We start from the raw sequence: 7,019 nt of genomic DNA on the forward strand, positions 1-7,019 counted from the left end.
CTCACAATGGCTTGTTTTCTACATTTATTTTACAATAAAACTACATATCATTTGAAAAGTTAATATGAAAATACAGAATTTCAATGCTTCTACAAATTATCTACAAAATTTCTACAAACTGTTCATAACAGAATTTATCTTTATTTTCATGCATGTTTGTTTGGAACACTAAAGTTACTTGATATGCCAATATCTCCCGTTATAGAGGACTACAACTTATCTACAATTTTCTACAACTTTCACACATTATTTTCACCCAGTGAAATACAACTACAATAACATAAAACTTACATACAAATTTTATACAATATGTCTTTGTATATTTTGTATCTGATTTATACATAGTAAAAATAATTTTCATACAACTAATTATATATTATACAACTTATCTACAATTTTCGTACATTATTTCTACTAAGTTATATACAACTACAATATAATATCACTTAAATATAATTTTTATACAATGTTGTTCAACTTTCATACAATATGTAAATGAATAAAAGAAAAATAAATAAACAACAGTCTACAATTTCTGCAATATAATGTATGTCATATCTTTTTCTTTTTCTTCTTCGAGTTTCAATCCGAAATTCAGCCAAAACCAAGTCTAATCTTCACCAAAGTCCCTCAAAATTGAGATATAAACTCTAAACCATATTCCTAATTATTTTCAACAACACCCAATCCAAACAAATAATGATTTTTGAAAAGCCAAATTTGAATTTAAAGCTTCAAAGCTTTTTAATAGCTGTCAACGGTGGAATTGCTACTCTCTTTTCCTTTGCTTTGTATTACTGAAATTTGGACATAATTGCGTTTGTTGCAGAAGAATTGTAGAAGATTTAGTCGTCTTTGATTTGTGAAATCAGAAAAAAGATTGAAACAGAGTGTATCGCAAAACAGAGTATGAAAAATTTGGAACGAATCCGACGATAATTATGAATGTGCGTGATTTGCATTGTAGAAGATTTGGAAGAATATTTAATTTCCCAATTTTAGCGCTCCTAAATAAGGAAACCTATAGCTACAATAATTTCTTATTTAATGAATTGTCTATATTTGTAGAAATATTATTAGCATGATAGGTAATATGCAAACTACGAACATATTTGGTAATATAATTTTCTATATGGTATAGAAACGAAAATTTTCCAAAGCAAAATGGGCGGAGAGCTTGCCAAGAGGTGTTCTAGCATGTCACATGACTTTACTTTATCTGTTTCAATTTACGTCGCGTATTATATAGTTTGTGTATTATAAAAATTTTAAAATTTGTGGCTTTAAACATGTCATAATATCTCTGTATGATTGTAAAGCTTTTCATTAAAGGTAAATGAAGAAGTATAAAGTTAATTGTTTTCGGTGTATATCATTCTTTTCGAAACAGACTAATAAGAACGTAATGTTACATAAACCAAGCAGGTGGAATATTAACTTTCTCTTGTATTAGGTTTCTCAGCCATTTTATTCTTTCTGATTCTTACTCATTACAAAATTTACAATGATGTAGTTGTGGGCAGGCTTTACCGTTATGATTAAAAGCACTGCCGTTAGAAGAGTCCCTCTGCAGTTGCAATCAGTTCTCTAGCCTCTGGTTTTAAAGAAAATCTGCGAAAGAAACTACTCAAACTTTAGTTTCCTATTATGATTGATATATTTTATGACAATTATTATAGGTTAGGCGTGACTTTAGTCATGAGGATGAGAGATTCAGCATTTAAACTACTTAACGTATTATAGTAGTATAGTCGTGACAATAAACTTGAACCCATTCCTAATATTCTAGGTTCGCCTCTATCAGCATGAGCCATTTTCCGTAGCCATGGACGAATTTTTCCGATCATCAGCAACTTCTTCTTGATTGCAGGCTAACATATGTGCTTTTTTAGCTTCTCCAACCCAATCAATTCTAGCAACAAACACCAACAACAAGGCCAAGCAAATAACTACTCCAACCATAAACCCTGTTAACAGACCTACAAGCCCAAGATGAACTTTGAATGCCAAAATTACTCCCAACGGCAAGGCCAACAAGTAAAATCCACCGATATTAGCGTATATCCCTAGCCAAGGCCGTGCTGTTCCACGAACAATTCCTCCACAAACTGCTAAAGGAAAGTTAACAACTACAATTAACGCCATTAGCAACATGATCTTCTTCACTCCTCTTATTATCCCTTTGTCATGACTAAACAAAGGACCCCGAATTCCTCTTGCCCATGCCATTACAGAGCCACCTAGAAACCCAAAAATAATACTCAAGCCTAATGACACATATGCTGCCCGGTAAGCAGGGGCAGGACTATCTGCCCCGAGCTCGTTGGATACGTGAACGGACGCACATGTCGCGAGCGAGAGCATAACAGAGAAGAGCAAATAATCAAAGTTCAATACAATGGCTATAATCCCAACTGCTTGTTTAGCATTAGGGAGACGCCCTGTGAACAAAACCAATATCTCATAACACCACCATTCAAGACAAGTAGTAAGACAACATGGTCCACAGAGTTTAAGCAATCTGACCCAATCAAGAATCCCCTGTTCCCACCAGCCTCCTTCTTTCCATTCCCCTCCCTTTCTATTCTCTACTATCATTACATAAATAGCCAAAAGAATCATGATTAGTAAAGTCTGTTATCCAATATGCCATAGAAACTCCTATTATACCCTTAGTTCTTGAAAATAGCATAGTAATCGGTATATGCAAAGCAACAGCTAGAGTTGAGCTTAACATAATTGGTATTGTAACATTTTGGGTGCTCAAGTAAGCCTTTAGTGGACACAAAAATGATGTGACTGCTAAATCAGGGAGGAGATAAATTAGATATTTCTTAGCTACCGTAGAAATGTCATTTTGCTGGCCACATGTTATGAGGATTTTGTCCACGTTAAGCCACAAGAAAGAGATAGGAATTGAGACAAGTAGTAAAAAAGAAGTTGACATGACAAGGGTCTTGTGAAGTAACTTATGATTCTTGGCTCCAAATGCTTGTCCACAAATAGGTTCCATAGCACCACTGAGACCGTTTAAGACTGAGAATCCTGTCACGTTTGCGAAGGTAAAACTCAACTTGGCTCCTGCTAACGAAAGATCTCCGAGCCTCAGGGCGTACGCAAATTTTTTCGTAAGCGGTGTCGACAATTTTAAAAAGTGAATAAATAAACAAATATAACAGTGATGCTATATTAAAAAAAATAAAAAAGATTCAATATATATCAATAAAATGCAATATATTACAATATTATAATTTTTCTTGACGAGTTTTTACTTTTTGAAAATTATTCATAAAGCGTCATAGTACTATTTTTATTTTATATATATAAGGCATCACACAATCACTCATATTTAAATAAATTTCAAGGAACTTAAAATTTCTTTCACTGCGTAGATGTGATTCGCCTCATTGATTCTTTCTTCCAAGTTAAATGAATCTCAGATGATAAACTTGCTTAATTTTGAAAGCTTAAAAGATGTTATCTTCCAGAAAAAGTAAAGGAAAGAAAAAAAATAGCAAAACATATACAAGCTGCTGAGCTTCGAACCCCTTACCTACCGTTCAAACTTAGCTTCTTAGCCATTGAACCAAGACGCACTTCTTCGCAATAACGTTCGTTTTGTTTTTATAATGGATATTTATAATATTAAAAATTTAATAAAATATATATTTAATTAGATTTTTCGACGAGGTGCACAAAGGTGCATCTGCCCCTGCCGAGAAATGCAGTTGTGGCGGCTGTTTTTGCAAACCATGTGAAGTTCATAGCTGTGACGACCCGGCCAGTTGTCTCATGAGTTACGGCTCCGTTTTCCCCATTTCTGCTTTTTTATGCTTCGTTATCTATGTTTTATGGTATCGGGTTAGTCGGATCGAATCCAGAATGATTTTGGTAAGGTTTGAGACACTTAGTCTCTTTTAAGGAAGTTTGAGTTGGAAAAGTAAACCGGATGTTGACTCATGTGTTAGAGGGCTCAGATGCGAGTTCCGATGGTTCGGTTAGCTTCAAGAGGTGATTTATGGCTTAGGAGTGTGATCGGAATGGGTTTTGGAGGGTTGGAGTAGTTTTAGGCTTGAATTGGCGAAATTGATATTTTTCCTATTTCCGGTTGATAGGCTTGAATCTGATGTGTTTTGTGTGATTTGATGTTGTTTGAGGTGTTTTGGTGATTGGAACAAGTTCGAATAAGGTTTTAGGATATATTGGTGCCTTTGGTTGAGGTCCCAGGGGCCTCGGGTGAGTTTCGGGTGGTCTATCGGATCATTTTTGGAGTTAGGAAATTGCAAAAAATCTGTTCAACTATTGCAGAGATTTTACCCTTCGCATACGCGAGTGGAGCCTCACATTTGCGAAGAGGCAATTGAGGGAGGCAAGAATTAAGCCTTCGCATTCGCGAGAAGGGCTTCGTGTTCGCGGAGGGTTGGGAAGTGGTGCATCGCGTTCGCGAGAAGGTCTTCGCGGTCGCGTAGAGGAATTTGGGTCAGATGAGTTCGAGCTCAAGTGTTCATCATGTTCGCGGAAGGATGAGCGCGTTCGCAAAGGGTAAGGTAGAGGAAGCATCGCATTCGCGATGGTCATGTCGCGTTCGCATAGAGGAAAAGCTGGTCAAAGTAAGTTTGTGCTTCGCGAACGCGAGGGTTTGACCGCGTTTGCGAAGAGGAAAATATGCCTGGGCAGAAATGTTTTTAAACTCGTCTTGTCCGCAAGGATTGGGTTTATTTCTTCCATAGTTGGTCATTTTGGGAGATCTTTGAAGGAGATTGAAGAGGGATTCAAGGGGAATCGTTGAGAGGTAAGATTTTTGGACTTAAAACTTGATTATTATGTGAATTTCACCTAGAAAATCATAGAATCTAAGCCTAAAATTGAAGAACTAGGGCTTAAAATTAGAGACCAAACATTTGGGATTTGAAGGGTCATTTGTGGATGGAATTTGATGTTTTGGTATATATGAACTCGTGGGGAGATAAGGAATCCGTTGATGTGAAAATTTTCGAATTTCGAGACGTGGGCCTGGGGGTCAAGTTTTGGTAATTTCGGGATTTGTGGCCTTTGTTGATTGTTTTCGCTTGGGCTTTGTTCCCTTAACATATGTTGACGTACTCGTTTTGATTTTAGATAGATTCGACGCACGTGGAGGCCGATTCGAGGGGCAAAGGCGTCGCGAGCTAGAGATTTAGCCGGTTCGAGGTGAGTAATGATTGTAAATGATGCTCTGAGGGTTTGAAACCCCGAATTGCACATCGTAGTGCTATATTAAGGTGAGGCACATGCTTGATGACGAGCGTGGGGTCGTGCACTATTGGGGATTGTGACTTGGTCCGTCCTGGTTGATGGTTTTACCGCGTATTTGATTGAAAACTATTTGATATCATCATTATTTGGGCTGAATGTCATATTTGGGCTTAGTGCCAACTATTTGAACCCTTCGGGAATTTTTATTGATATTTCCTCACTGTTTTGACTTTATACTTGAACTCAGTCATGTTATTTTCCACTATTTTACTACTCAGCCATGTTTACTCAGTTTTAATACTTAAATGATATTTTAAATGATGTTTGGGCTGAGAAACATCATTTTACTATTGCCCGAGAGGCTCGTGATGATTTTTGACTGAGTAAGGTCGAGGGCCTACGTTGTAAGGCAACACTGATATGAGGCCGAGGGCCTGAGATATGTATACCACGAGGTGGCTTGATTGATATGAGGCCGAGGGCCTAGTTTGATGCCACGAGATGACTTGTTATTGCGCTTGGGCCGTAATGGGCCCCTCCCGGAGTCTGCACACCAGCAGTGAGGGCGGTTACCCATTATGATATGAGATTGAGCCCGAGGGGCTGGCATTATTCTGAGATATTGCCCGAGGGCGGATTTGTTGATACTGTGCCCGAAGGGCAAACTTCTATTTGTTTACTTTACCTTAATTACCTGTCAATTACTTATTTACTTGTTTAAAGAGGATTTACTTGACTTTTCACTGTTTTTCTATGTTTAAATGGTTTAATGCTTCATTATAGAATGTCTTGTGCCTTACGTGTTTTCTTACTTTCAGTCGTTATTTACATTTGTTACTCACTGAGTTAGAGTACTCACTTTACTCCCTGCACCCCTGTGTGTAGATTCAGGCATAGCTGGTTCCGCTCCCGAGTGTTGATTCCTCCAGCTTCAGACGGGCTTCAGAGATTACGAGGTAGTTGTTGACGTTCGCAGCCCCATGTCTCTACTCCTTTGTCGCTTCTATTTCCCTTCAGACAGTTGTACTAGTTATGTATTTAGCAGAATTGTATTATGACTTATAGATGCTCATGACTAGTGACATCCCGGTTAGGGCTGTGTATGGGTGTTCTTCCGCGTATTTATGTTATCATTGTTATTTCGGATTTATTTTATCATGATTTGACCGTTTCTTAAATGCTTAATTGTTAATAATTGAAAAATAGGAAGTGTCGGCTGGCTTGTCTTCACGAGAGACACCATCACGACCGGGTCCGGGTTTGGGTCGTGACAATAGCCATCAGAGGGAGTACTATTCCTCTTTGTAATTTCATTTCTAAAAGGGTATTTTCTATGAGATTTTCTGACCATTTTTTGGTCATTGCTTCAGGGATGGTAGTTATTTGCCAGATACTGGTGGAGTTCTTTATGTTTTAGTGATTTCTTACTTGAAAATAGAGGGCTTGTGTTGCGACCAAAACACTCACGCAAGTGTACGCGATCGACAAGTAATATAGTAGTGAGTAGAGTATCGTTCCCACGAGGAATTGTGATCAACTTCTCGACTGATGTAGACTCAAACAATTATCAATTTATGCTATATTATTACAAAATATTTAAAGAACAAATTTACAACTTACTTAATAATTGCACAATAATTCAATGCAAAATTACTACACCAATTCCACAATATGTTTATACCAATTTGGATAAATATATTCCCAGGTCATGGACTTGCTAGAAATTATGCTACTATTTTAGCTTAAGATGGATTTATTGAATTATCCGGGTTATTAATTATAAG

General features: G+C 37.2%; 1 pseudogene; it reads right to left on the reverse strand.

The window, feature by feature from the left end:
- Positions 1 to 1,624: 1,624 nt before the first annotated feature.
- On the reverse strand, positions 1,625 to 6,597 carry LOC107770837 (protein DETOXIFICATION 56-like; annotated as a pseudogene).
- Between the last annotated feature and the right edge of the window lie 422 nt (positions 6,598 to 7,019).

Source organism: Nicotiana tabacum, chromosome 8 (assembly GCF_000715075.1).
Source record: "Nicotiana tabacum cultivar K326 chromosome 8, ASM71507v2, whole genome shotgun sequence".
Taxonomy (NCBI): Eukaryota; Viridiplantae; Streptophyta; class Magnoliopsida; order Solanales; family Solanaceae; genus Nicotiana; species Nicotiana tabacum.